At 40.4% G+C, this 14,207-nt stretch overlaps 1 long non-coding RNA gene across 1 annotated transcript in view; it reads right to left on the bottom strand.

The window, feature by feature from the left end:
• LOC125097081 (uncharacterized) overlaps nt 1–14,207 on the bottom strand; it is a 65,295-nt gene that overhangs the window by 7,780 nt on the left and 43,308 nt on the right. Inside the window, exon 6 of the long non-coding RNA XR_007126485.1 lies at nt 13,819–14,048. This is a non-coding gene — a long non-coding RNA (uncharacterized LOC125097081). The remainder of the gene's footprint in view (nt 1–13,818; nt 14,049–14,207) is intronic.

Raw genomic sequence — 14,207 nt, 5'->3', positions numbered from 1 at the left:
CTAATGATTCCTCCACAGCTGACATAACTACCTTCATCTGTGTGGATGCCCTCGTCACCACCCTCATGCCAGACAGCTCCTTCACATGAACATACTTCTCACCTCGCGGAGGCTCTGACACCCCACCAGGCCACCGCGAATCTACTCATGCACCCACACCATGCACAACCTTGCTCAATCCCACCTAATAGCTTTTAGAAACCATTTGAACAGGGCTCAATTCCTCATCTCTGGCCCGTGTCTGTGACCTCTTGCTTTCTAGGTGTACATCTTAATATAAACTGGAGCTCCACGCTACAGATTTTGTCAGCCTCTTCTAAAGCACAATGAGCCCTATTACAGCACGCATTTAAAAGCTGTGAATCTAACACTCTCCCACTACCTCAGATGGGGCACCCTTATTCTCTGTTACCATGTAAGAACCACAGGCCTGGCCTAGCCAGCTTCCTAGCGACCTAGAGCATATCAGGCCACAGCTTCATCATACCCACTGCTCTAAGTTTCTTTTCTTTCTGGTCCGTGGACATTTAAATCCTGTTTGGGGCATTGTTATATCCTCACAGATTTCTCTTTTTGTGCTGTATATAACATTGCTATCTCTTTGGAATATAGAAAACAAGACAGAATCTGGGAAGAGTTTCTATATCTTTGAACAGGATAGTAATCTAGGTAGAAAGGGTCATAAAAAAGGCAAAGTGCCAAAATCCTTTTAAGAAGCAGTATGGCGGGGGGGCGCCTGGGTGGCTCAGTGGGTTAAAGCCTCTGCCTTTGGCTCAGGTCATGATCCCAGCGTCCTGGGATCAAGCCCCGTGTCGTGTCGGGCTCTCTGCTCGGCAGGGAGCCTGCTTCCTCCTCTCTCTCTGCCTGCCTCTCTGCCTACCTGTGATCTCTGTCTGTCAAATAAATAAATAAAATCTTTAAAAAAAAAAAAAAAAGAAGCAGCAGTATAGAGGGGTGCCTGGATGGCTCAGTGGGTTAAGCCTCTGCCTTTGGCTCAAGTCATGATCTCAGGGTCCTGGGATAGAGCCCTGCATTGGGCTCTCTGCACAGCAGGAAGCCTGTTACCCTCTCTCTCTCTCTCTATGCCTGCCTCTCTGCCTACTTGTGATCTCTCTGTCAAATAAATAAGTAAAATCTTTAAAGAAAAAAAAAGAAAAAGAAGCAGTATGGAATTTGACTCCTTTGTGGTAATTTTTATTATTAAGATTATAGGGTCTGGGCACCTGGGTGGCTCATTAGGTTAAGCGACTGTTTTTGGCTCAGGTCATGATCCCAGGGTCCTGGGATCAAGCCCTGCATCTGGCTCCCAGCTCAGTGGGGAGCTTGTTTCTCCCTCTCCCACTCTCCTGCTTGTGTTCTGTCTCTCTCTCTGTCAAATAAATAAATGAAATCTTAAAAAAAAAAAAAAGATTATAGGGTCAATGGGAGAGAAAGAGTTACTGCTGAGGGCCTCCCCAGGTCTGGCCCTCACCTTTGCAGGGTGGTGCACCCAGAGCTGATGGGCTCTCAGGACCTGCACTGATTCAACTTCAACAGCTTCACTGTGATGCTAAGGTAAAGCTTCAGGCCCGCTTGCCTGTGCTTGTCTACCCTAGCAGCAATTTCATATTTGCCATTTTGTATTCTTTTTCTCAAAGAGAGCCCCCCTAATTCTAAAAAAATGTTTATAATTCTGGATCTGTCCCTCACAAATTCTGGTTCTGTCCCTGTAAGGAACTTATGGTTAAATCACAATGCAAATCTCCAAGGAAGGAAGATAATTTTCTAGAGAGCATTCTAGTTATCAGTGGAGAGAGGTTGTTAGGAGGCTGAATAAATCTTCAGAAGGTTGCTTAGGGAGCCAAGAGAGATGGGTGGTCTAGGGGGTTAATTTATGTAGACCACGTAAATTTCAAAGCCATTCTCACCCACCTACTGAGTGTGTCTGTAATTCCTACGTGTTCAGGGGTGCCTGGGTGGCTCAGTCGATTAAGCATCAGACTCTTGATGTCAGCTCAGGTTATGATGTCAAAGTGGTGAGACAGAGTCTTGCATCAGGCTCCGTATTGGGCCCAGTGGAGCCTGCTTGAAATTCTCTCTCTCCCTCTCTCCCAGCTCTGCTCTCTTCTCTCGCACACGCACTTTCTCTTTCTCTCTCTTATTTATTAATAAATAAATAAATAAAAATAAAATGAAAAAATAAAATTTCTGTGTGGTTAGTTCAGTATCTCTTGGCTATCTCTTTCCAAAAAGAATATTTGGTTAACTCTGTCCAAAATCTTACTTAATGACTTTTTCTTTCTTGAGGAGTTCATATCTGCCACCTCCTGCCAGTTCTTAATTAACATATTCTTTCTCTGTTAGGGTGTAATATAATTGATTCGGTAACAGCTTTCAAGACTCCTCTACACTGCTTGCCCCTTGAAAAAAACCTGACTATTCCTAATCCTTTCCACTTTGTATAATATCATCTCCAGGGTGGGTTAATTCTACCACCCACTCTACGGACACTCTGCTTCCAGTTTAGTTCTCTGAAGGCACCTTGTTTCCAGGTCATAGGGTCATTTATCATCCTCATGCATTAAGTCTTGAAACTCTAATTCCAATTTGAAATTAAAAATAGTAAATGATTTAAAAATTGGGGAAGAGTCGTATAGGAAGTGGACATGTAAAAAGTTTCTCCCTTTATTATCTTTAAAGTTCACAAATCTAGAAGAAGCACCTTAATTGTATTATCCAGGCAGCAAAAGCAGAATATCCACAAATAAGCAGAAGATACATTTTATACTTTCTTTAGGTGCAATATCAAATGTTGTGGATTAATTCCATTGGAGACAACCATTGGTTTAGTTCCACAGCACACAGAGCAGTGTACATCAAGCAGTTAACAGTAGATTTCCTTTCAAAGAGCTTAAATCTAACTCAAGAGTAAAACATACATATAATTCTGAAGTTATTTTCAAATTATCAGTAATGATAAACAACGACTGAAGAGAAGCCAAAGAAGTGAAGCCTGAAGGACATTAACAATAAAATCAACAATGATGATGATGGTTGTGATTTGCTGAAGTCCTACCATGAGACACCACTTACGGTGGAACTCTTAATATCTACATTTTACAGATGAAGAAACTGAGGTTCAGAGAGGTCTGTCCAAGATCACCTGGCTAATCAAAAGGAAAATTATGGTTCAAATCTTTCTTCCACATGGGCTGGGCAAGGGTTGGGGTGGAAAGCAATTCAGAGGAAATGAAGTGAACAGAGGCACTCAAGGAACACCAGGGTGATTTAGTTAGCAGGCAGTGGAAGGGAAAGGGAAGGAGTCAGCAGGCAGCTGAGAGGAAGATGGAGCTGAAAGGTTCTCATAAATTTAGCCCTTTGGAGCTGATGTGAGAAGCACACAAGGATCAACCTAGGGAATCTCATATATCATTTGACATACATCAGACTCTCATACAGCCATTTTGTAGACCTGGAATCTAAAGGCCTAGTAGGAAATGGAACAGTCTTTGCAACCAGCAGTGTCATTAAAGAACAGTTGACACTGATTTACCCATCATCTAGGAGGTGCCTAGACAAACAATAAACATATGAGCAAGATAGTAACAGTTTGGTCTAAGTGCTATGAATGCAGCAAACAGGGTGCCAAGAGAGTAGCTGTGGTAGGGGAACCAGCTTTAGACAGGGAGATGTTGGCCAATGTACCTTTCAGATGTCCTTCCTCACATAAATAGCAAATATTAATGAATCTCAGTAACTTTTTCTGAAATGTTTGAGTAAAATACATACATATGAAATGTATTTCATTTGAAATGTATTTCATATGTATACAAATATTTTTAATAACATGAAACTACAAAGGTGTCTCATATTTTTATAAGAAGTGTCCCTTCTTGTAAAACTAGCTAAAAGAAATGTACCCTTGAAAGGCATCAAAAAGAATATAAACTGAATTCAAAGTCTGTGATTTCAAAGGGAAGTTTCCAATTAGAAGGAAATATTTGGAACACATTTTGAAAGACTTAGAGAATGGTGGTGTTACAAGGCAATGTTTTCATTTCAAAATACAAACAGAGTCTGAAAACTGGTTTCATTAGAACATTTGTTAGTGAAGGTTGTGCTGTTGAAGAATAATGATCCCAGGGATATCTGAAATTCCTAAAAACGCCAGGAAATACAAGTGCTCTTGCAGGAGGTTGGTTTCCTAGAAGTGGAACACCCTCAGGTGCCACCTGCCCCACACTCAGAGAGGAGGACATGAAAGGTCACGGATGTGAAAATTACAACTGAATCAGTAAGACTCACTCAATATTGATAGTCAGACACCCAGCACTCCAAGACGGTGTCATACCATTGAAGGAGAAGCAGCTCGTGGTGGTCAGACTAGGAGAGCTGCCAAGCTGGATACTGATGCGGGATTTCATCCTAAAGGCAGTGCTGGAGCATTTCAAAGAGGTTACTACTGGTATTACATTAAGTATTTTAGTGTAAAGGAAGGGCAGGTGTCACTGGGACTTCTGCGATGCTGGCAGCTTATGTGAGTTTTCAAGTACTGTCATTGTTACAAGGAACTCAAACATGAGTGGCTGGGCAAGTGCCCCGAAGAGGGCCCAGTGTGAAGGCACATTCTGCATTCCTGTCCGTGACCTTTGCCTGGCACCTTTGAGTCCTTTCATAGTCTATTTTAAAATTAACACTCGAAAAAAGATGACTTGTACACTGGGTGGGGGTAAGATTCACTCAATCTTTCTTTCATTAAAATAATAATAATAACTCAACAGCAACAGAAAAAAATTATGGAGCAGAGGAGGCTATACCATTGGGTTAAAGAAACTTTGGGATCTACTGCCCTGTCCCCAATCCCCATATTTGCATGGCCCCCTTCCAAGATCCTACAAAGGGCCCTAGCAATGTGTTTTCTCAAGATCATAAGTTTTTGAAAATTTAGAGAAAATTTCCAATTCTATTTCTAAAGAGGGGCTCCTATATTGTATAAACTTCAGGCTCTAAACCCTGGATCCTCCTGACTGAATGCCTGTCTTGTACCACACACTACAATCAATGCTGGAGGTACAAGGCATGAACAAGGCACACTCCCTCCTGGGGAGAAGTTGGGTATAAAACAGAAACAAGAAAAATAATTGCAATGGGATACTTGCTTGGTTGTTGACTGTGCAATGGGGAAGAGAAGCCCAAGGGATGCTCTTTTGTTGTTGTTATTAATCTATTCAGACTTACTGAATTTCTTTTTTTAATGACAAATGTCCATTAAGTAAGTCCAACAATACAGAAATGTAGAAAGAAACAGTTAATCTATCTCTGTAGAAATCCTTATTACCCTCAAGGCTGAGGCCCAATGAAATGCCACTTGGGTCATAAAGCTGTTCACACCAGGCTCTTTTAGGTGCTTATGATATCTTGTAGCATGTTTATGACACTTAAAGTAACACAGGAACATGGGACAGTTGGGAGAACTGAAAGCCCCCAATGTATTTAGGTAATCCATAAGGTTTGCATGTAAGAACATACAGAAGATGATAAGGATGGAAGAAAAGGGGCAGAAAGTGGGGCCTGGAGGCCAGGTAAGGTCCTCCAGACTCTCTCCAGATGGTTTTCAGAATATTTCAGAATATTACTATAAATAAGCACTGCTTTTTAGAATGGCAGTTGTGAAGGGAGAAGAGTTTGCCAAGTGGAGATGGGAAGAGCTGGCAGAGCAATTAGGAATGAGAGGTCCTAGAGTCTGGCCCAGTAATAGTGGCAGAACGAAAAGTAAGGAATGGGCTTAATAGACAGGGAGGAAGAATCAGAACTTCAAAACTGACTTGGATGTGATAGTGGGAGGCCAAAGGAAGAGGCTGGCATTACTCTGAGGTTTGGCAGAGAATTAGTAATGGTAAAAATCAGTAAGAACTCAAGAGGAAGACTGGTTTTGGGAGGAAGAAGGTGATTTTGAGCTTGGTCTCATTACCTCTGAGATACGAGTAGGTCAAAAAAGTAGAAACGTCTCGTTCTTTGCTACTCAGAGTAATGTGTGGTCCATTGAGCAACAGCATCAGGACCCCTGTGAATTTCTTACACATACAATGCTCCAGGCCGCAGACCTGCTGCATCTAATCTGCATTGTAAATCTGCACCTGCCAAGTCCTGGGATCTGACTTGGCTCCAAACTACTGAGGAAATCACCACACTTCCTTGCCTCTCTAGGTTAAAACGTCTAAACTGTAGGGCCTGTTCTGTAGATGCAGTTGGTACAAAGGAACTGCAGAAAATATAGATTTGTAAAGTGGTGTGGAACCCTTTCAAAACTTCTGCCCATGAAGTATACCAAAGCCAGGGGAACACCTGTGGGCCATGTGCATGGCTGTCATGGCCAGCTGACTCATCGACCCATCTGCCTGTGGCATCACATGTTTTCCTCTGTATTTGAGAGCATGGATGGCAACACAAAGGAGGAAATAATGTACAGGGGTTTTAGTAAACTTGTCAAATTATAAGAATTTGGGTATAGACAGTAAATGAGAATTGGAGTATAACACCATAATTACAAAATCAGTATCTCATTCTTCAAAACTCTTCATAAATGGTGACGTTTCCTTGTTAATCACATAAGTCAATTCCTCAAGTTCACCGCAGGACATCTGTGTGTAAGAAATCACCTCTCAGTCTCACCAGAAAAAAAATCAATGTAACTATGACATTTTCTAATATCCAGTTTATACAAATGCATTAAAAATCCTTTTCTTTTCAACTTCTCTGCTAACTAGAAGAGTATTTATATAATAATGCGATACTGCCTTTTAAACCTGGAATATGATTTGACATGTCAGATGAATGTGTTAGAAGTTGACTCTGAGTAAAATAATGCTTGTAATAATAGCATTGTGTAACCAGTAAAGACATATCACAGTATGCTACTATATTACCACTAGATATACTCAGACTAGTGACCTAAAGACTCAATTATTCTGAGCACCTATCACATGCCAAAAATTTGGTTAGACACTTTACATGTATAAATCCTTTAGAAACACCTTAAAATCTCAATTGCACAGATTTCTTGGATGTTTGTATTTGTCTGAAATCCTCAACAAAAGGGGAAAAAAATTAAAAGTGATCCTCATTTGTCAAATGGGCAAAGGCGGTATGTTTACCAATGGTGTGAATTTTAAAAGAGGCTGTAAATGAATGGCACTGTTCCGTGGGCATGGACTGCTTCAGTCAGTATCGGAACTATTGGGATAAACCATATGACATTGCTGTCTGATGTCAAATCGAAATTTGGAAATCAATAATTGGCCAAATATTAGACTTCCATATGGTTCAGCTTATACAATAATTAGGTAATTTCTTTTGGTCCAACCCATGCTGTAAGTAGACAACAAAGTAGAGAGTGAAGTGCAGACCGTACATCTAAGATTATTTTCTTTCCTGTGGTTGATTTTCGAAGTAGAGACATCTCTCCAATGCTATTGCTACAAGGACTCTTACTGACAACTCTGAAACTTGACTGCCAAGAAAGAACTGAAATTTCGTGATGAGCCACTGGTTAGAGTGTCCTTGTCTGATAACTGCTCCATCATCAGAGAAAAACTGACAGATAGTGTGACAGGGTAAAAATCATCCCCACAGGAAAAAAATGTTTTTGTTTCTTTAGCTGACTGAAAATGTACATGGGATTTTTCAGCTTACTGATTATACCTTCTTTGAACTGAAACTCTAAAAACCTGAAATGCAAAGACCTGAGGGTAAATGGTTATCTCATGGTTTAAACTCTGTTGCCAAAAATGCTGACCTGACACAAATAAGAAGCTAATTATGTTTATTTTCAAGATGTCTTATTTCATGTAATCAAATCCTGAATGCATGGCCAATTCATGCCTCTGGCCTCAGGGCTAATTTTGTATCATGGCAGGATAATGGGATGAACACGTTCTTCAATAGTTGTAAGCAAAAAATATATTGTTATCTGGCAGGTTTGTGTGGGTTTTTGTTTTGTTTTGGAGATATGATATACATCACATTTTAAGTGATTTTATAAAACTTTAAATGGTCAGACAAGGACCAGCAGTCAGGTAAAATTATTTAACTCACCAATTACAAAATCCTCCAAGTGGATTATTTCTAAGTTTAAAAAAAATGAAAGAAAAACAGGAATAAAAAATGGGTGATATGGGGGGAAGGGAATGGGCAAAATAGGTAAAAGGGAATGAGAGATACAGGTTTCCAGTTATGGAATGAGTAAGTCATGAGAATAAAAGGTGCAGCATAGGGAAAACAGTCAATGGTACTGTAATAGCGTTGTATGGCGACAGATGCAGCTACACTTGGGGAGAGCATAGCATAACACACCTGAAACTAACATAACATTGTGTGTCAACTATACTCAAATTAAAAAAAAAAAAAGGTGACATAGATTAGTGGTTTTATTAGTACAAGACATGAAAAATAGCATAGTACTAGACATTATATAAACATTCAAAAAAATTTTTTTTTTTTTTAAAGATTTATTTATTTATTGACAGAGAGAGATCACAAGCAGGCAGAGAGGCAGGCAGAGAGAGAGGAGGAAGCAGGCTCCCTGCTGAGCAGAGAGCCCGAATGCGGGCTCGATCCAGGACCCCGAGATCATGACCCGAGCCGAAGGCAGCGGCTTAACCCACTGAGCCACCCAGGCGCCCCAACATTCAAAATTTTAACAACTATTGCTATTACTACTAATATCACCATTACGATTACTATAACTATTATTATATGTGCACAATTGTCCTGGAAATAATAGTTCATTTTATTTTATTTTTATACATAAGGCCTTAATTTGGTTTCAGATTTTGTTACTCAGGTCCAGAGACTAAATAAGGACTTTTTTTCTAAAAGCAAGGAATTATCAAATTAATTAGGTATGCAACACATCACCACCTACATTGGATAGTTTTCATAGCAGAATTTGTACCAAATAGGAATCTGAGAACCTGGATTTGAGTGTGGGCTCTGTCACTAGTGCCAACCAGGGAAAATTTGCTTATTAAGACCATGAGCCTTAGTTTCCTTATCCACAAAACAGTGCCTGGCTGTAGCAACAATAGCTAACTTCCCGAGTACGATCCTGCTTCATTGCCAGTGACTTTTCTAAGATTTTACATACATTAACTCAGCTACTAATCCATCATCTAACGTCTAACATTAACTTAGTAAAAAGGGAGATTGTGTTGGTCAGTCTCCATTTGGCTTCCGCCACTTGCCCTGCCCTGCCAGGAAGCTGACCCCTGCAGATGGGTCACTGGGGCTCCACTGGACACCAGATTTTCAGTTCAGACAGGGGGAGGCAGCAGGAAGAGATCAGAGGCTGGGAGGGAACAGAATGGCTGGGGTATGTCCTTCTCCATTTCCCTCTTGATTTAGCAGCCCTATCCTAATTCGTGTATGTGGGGTATGGGGTGGGGATGGGGCGTTCCCTAGGACTAAATCTTCTGCCTGACAGCCTCTTTCCATGGCTCTTCTCATTGGGTTCAGTAAAGGCCATGTTCTTCTTCAGGTTCTGAGACCCCCTTGGTATATGACTTTCTGCTGTTACCAGTCTTCTTCCCCAACATCTCTTTTTATTTCTTTAAATCCCTTCCCCCATCACTGTAAGGAGTTCCTTCATTAAAGTGTCTTGATTTGAACCTGATGAGTGGACTGTTCTTTCTAGCTGGGACCCCAGACTCTTAGAGGGATTTATCTATTTTAGTATTTCAATCAACTACTTGTTACTAGTATAGGGGTAAAGATTTTTTAAAGATTTTATTAAAGATTTTTTTTTTTAAAGAAGTTTATTATTTATTTGACACAGAGAGACTGCAAGTAGGCAGAGTAGGTAGGTGGTGAGAGAGAGGGAAGCAGGCTCCCCGCTGAGCAGAGAGCCCAATGCGGGCTTGATCCCAGGACCCGAGATCATGACCTGTGCCAGAGGCAGGGGCTTAACCCACTGAGTCACCCAGGCGCCCCAGTACAGGGGTATCATTAAACAGCATTCTGTTTCATTTCACTTTTAATGAATTGGTATGATAGGAAATATGATCTTTAGATTTCAATTGTTTTAAAAAACTAAAAGGTTTGTTTTTAATTTGAACTAGTTCACTTTATTTTTTTAAACATCTCTTTCATTTGGGCTCATACTTGAGGGAAAGGGCATAAGTGGATTTGGGATTTTAATTAAACCAATTCATTTATTTTAAAGATTATAACTTTTTTTGTCAGAGAGAGAGCGAGCGAGCACAGTGTGCGGGCGGTGCGGCAGGCAGAGGGAGAAGCAGCTCCTTACTGAGCAGGAGTCGCATGTGGACTTGATCCAGCACTCTGGGATCATAACCTGAGCTGAAGGCAGACACTTAACCAACTACTGAGCCACCCTGGCGTTCTCTGGATTTATTTAGTTCTGGAGTTCAACAAATTAGGTTGGTATACCAAGTTAATGTTCATGGTTTGGTCTGGTTCGGTTCAGCATAAAAACCCTGAAAATACTGGAAAAGGTAAGCTGAATTAATTGGTGTCTCTGAGTGGGGATAATGCACGCTCTTTGGGGGATGCATTCCTACAATGGTAGAACTCAAGGTCATCCTAGTAATGAAACAAGTTAGTGATTCTCACTTAAACGAATGGTTCATCAGCCACTGGATTTCCCCAGCATCTACGGTCTAGCTTCCTAAACAAAATCGTGACAGACTGCCTACTCAGGCTTTTCTATGTACTATTATGCCTCTCTTCCTTTTTTCTGAAGAAGTCCCTTTTCAATTATATCAATATTTCTCAAAGTACGGGCCCCCAGACCAATCACCTGGCACTTGTTAGATGTGCAAATACTTGATCCCCATCCTAGACCCTAGTGAATTAGAACACTGTGGATGTGTGCCCAGCAAACTGTCCTTAACAAGCCCTCCAGGTGATTCTAATGCACAATAACGTTTGAGAACCACTGAATTAGATCATTATTTCTTGAAGTCCTATTATTCTATGTTGGCATTGGGCTCTACTCAAGATTATGTTGATATTATTCATTTCGTGTGTGTGTGTGTGACAAGATAACAGGGGCAAGTGATGAAGTGCCCAAAGGCAGAAGTGACAGAGCCCGGTCTGACTGGGGTCAATCTAACTCCCGAGCTTAGCTTCCCAACCCGACGCCAGAGTGCCTCCCTAATGGCCACACAGAGGCAAGATACGGAGCAGTAGGACACTCTGAGTAAATTCTGAGAAATAACAGTCCTGTAAACTTTTAACCCTCTAACATCCTTAATATGAGAATGCAATACATATTTAGAATAAACATATATTTGCATCATTATTTTATCCAGTAGGAAAAGTCAAGACAAGAATTTGGGTTAATATACATCTAAACCTTTAAACACAAGCTCTGGTTATCCTGTAACTTTGATAAGTTTTTACATTTTTGCCTTTGAAAGCCACTGTCTCTGCTTAATGAAAACAGGCAGAGCTCTATACGCACAGCACAGCTACAGTCTGTGATAAAGCCATGGACACTTAGTTCTAAGCATTCCAAATCTGTTTAATTGTATCTTCTGGCTTTCATATTTCTTTCTCTAGGACAATAGGTCTGTTTTAGTTATACGTGTTTTTTGTTTTTGTTTTTCCCCTGGAGCCAGAGCTCATAGCTTCCTGAGAAAAGCACAAAATGGACAGGAAAAGCCTGGATGGGAGTAGGTGGGGTTGATTTCTAATCTAGGGATTCCCTTAGTCGGAAATGAATGATGTTTCACTACACAGGCTCATCTTCAATCTCACAATGAATAATGTATAATGGTTTAGAGAAAGATAAAATAAAACATCCCTATGTTCCAAAGCCAGTAATTTGGGCGTTATGCTAGTTCCTCCCTCTCTCGCCCCCAAACACAATCTGTCACAAAGCCCTACTGATAGTAGCTGCCAAACCATTCTCAAACCTGCCTTTTCTTTTTCAGCCTCATTACAACTGCCTTAACTAGGACCTACACTCTTCGCTGGTCTTCCTCTCTGTTGCTCACCTTTGCCTTTTTGTCACGACAGCTATACTTTTCTCAATGTCATGTTGTTTCCCTATTTTTAGTGTCACCAACAACCTCTCTAACACCCACTTGATTAAGCCATTAACAGGGATGCCTTCTACCTCTTCCCATTGTCTGGATAATATTCCAGCAATGTGCTATATAAAACAATCTGTTTCATACTTTCCAGGCTTTGCTTCCCAGCCATTTCCTCTACCTGGAATTCCCTTTCTTCTCCTTGGCCAAGAGAGCAATACATGGCATTTCTTTTAAACCATGGCTGAGGGAGTTGTCTTAGCCCAAAGAACGGGGACTTCTCTGCCCTTTGCCATCACTACGCCTTGTACATGATCTCACAATCCATCACTGATTATTTTAGTTATTTATTTGTATGCCCTGTTCAGTTAGGATTTCAAGACATTGTATACAGTGCCTAAAGCAGAATAGGATATATAATTTAAGGATTGGTTGCTTTCCTCAATATTGTACAACAGTCTTTAGCTATGTTAAATGATATTGGACATGCATACAACTTGAAAAATTTTTAACTCTCATGCAGAAGTTTTCAAAAGACAGATGCTTGGAGTTGAAACAGCGTTACTGCCTCTGTCACCTGTAGCATCTACTTATTCTTTGTCTTCAGTCATAAAGTGCAAAAAATAATTTTATCTACCACAACAATCTTCTTCCTATTGTGGGATTTACAGTAGTATGGCATAAAGTAATAATAGAGAAAAGCTCACTGGCCAACTTATTTGGCTTATTCTGCTTTCATCATGTGTTTTAGGTTTTAGTCCAGATATGTCAAGGCATGTCCAAGAAATTTGACTTTGAAAATGAACTTCAACTGACTCAATTATCAGGTGTAGCTATTAACCTCAACAGTCATAAAAGCTTAAGATATAAAACAAAATGCAAATGTATTAGTTAATAATAAAAGACACAGACATGTTTGCAATCTTGCTATTCCTATCCATTCCTACCTTAAATAGGTGGTAAAATTAGAAATCAGAGGGCCACTTGTTGAGTATGGACTCATAGCAAAGGGAAATTGGCCAGTCTTATGAGACATTTCTTCCAGACTAAGGGGAAAAAAAATTAAAAGCCAGATGAGGTATCTCTGACTTCACTGGAACAGAGGACACTTATTCTCCAGGACGTGGACACACTGTCTGGTACAGTAAATGACTTTCTTCTGATGAGAGCAGGAGAAACACTACAACTCTTCTGTTTGGGGAGGTTGGTTTGGTCTTTCCCACCGCCTAGTTTCTGCAGTCTGCTAGCAATTTTGACTTGTTTTGTTTGTTTCAACAGGGCATAATAAACAGAGACCTCAGAACTGCCCCCTCTCATCCTTGACGTTCCCTAGTTGGCCTTTTGTCCTGGCCTGGCCTTGTTACCCTCGTCATGATTTTTCACTTTGTCTCAGTGACCTTACAGGTAGATTGGGGAATGAGGCAGTCACCCTGATAAGACGTGGTTGGTCGCAGTTTTCTCAGGCATTCAATTACAACCTGTCTTATCTATAGAAGACAAGTCTTACCTTCCATATTCTTATACTTTCTGATTTTCACTCTTAGGCAATAGCATTCTAGAAGTACCTAACAGTAGTTCCCTAGATAGTGACAATACTTGACACATGATGGTCTTGGCAACTGCAGTCCCAATATAACGTTTTGAAAAGGAAGAGGCAAAATTAAACACAAAGAGCTGAATCGTTCTCATATTGAGCCTACAAAATATTTCTCTTTCTGCCTTGACTCAAAAGCAGAAGATGGGAGGTGACCTTCATAAAGTTATATTGGGTAGAAGAATTACTCACTGCCAGAGGCTAGAGAGAGAGGCTCTCTGTTCACACCATCTCCCCCGTGGTTTTCCGCAGTCGCAGAGGCTCAGAAGAGTGTGTGTGCATACAGGTATTCTCTGTGTAGCTCAGGAGTTGACTTCACTTCTTTTTTTTTTTTTAATTCCACTCTCTTGACCAAGGTTGGCCACAATTATTCATGGCCTTGAAGGGCATAACCTGTGCCTTATCTGCATTACATTTCGTACCTGCATAACAGAGATTAAAAAAAATACTTGGTTTTGATATACTATATAGATAGAAGCCAGTGTCAGCTTGTAAGAAAAAAAAAAAAATTATTCAATGTATTTTTTTAAAGGTTTTAATCCTAGTTGCTCTATTTTGGGCACTTTTCTGAAATGTGATTC

This window comes from Lutra lutra, chromosome 4, assembly GCF_902655055.1.
Source record: "Lutra lutra chromosome 4, mLutLut1.2, whole genome shotgun sequence".
NCBI classification, from domain to species: domain Eukaryota; kingdom Metazoa; phylum Chordata; class Mammalia; order Carnivora; family Mustelidae; genus Lutra; species Lutra lutra.
Note: the sequence above shows the minus strand (reverse complement) of the source record. Positions and strands in the feature narration are given on the sequence as shown.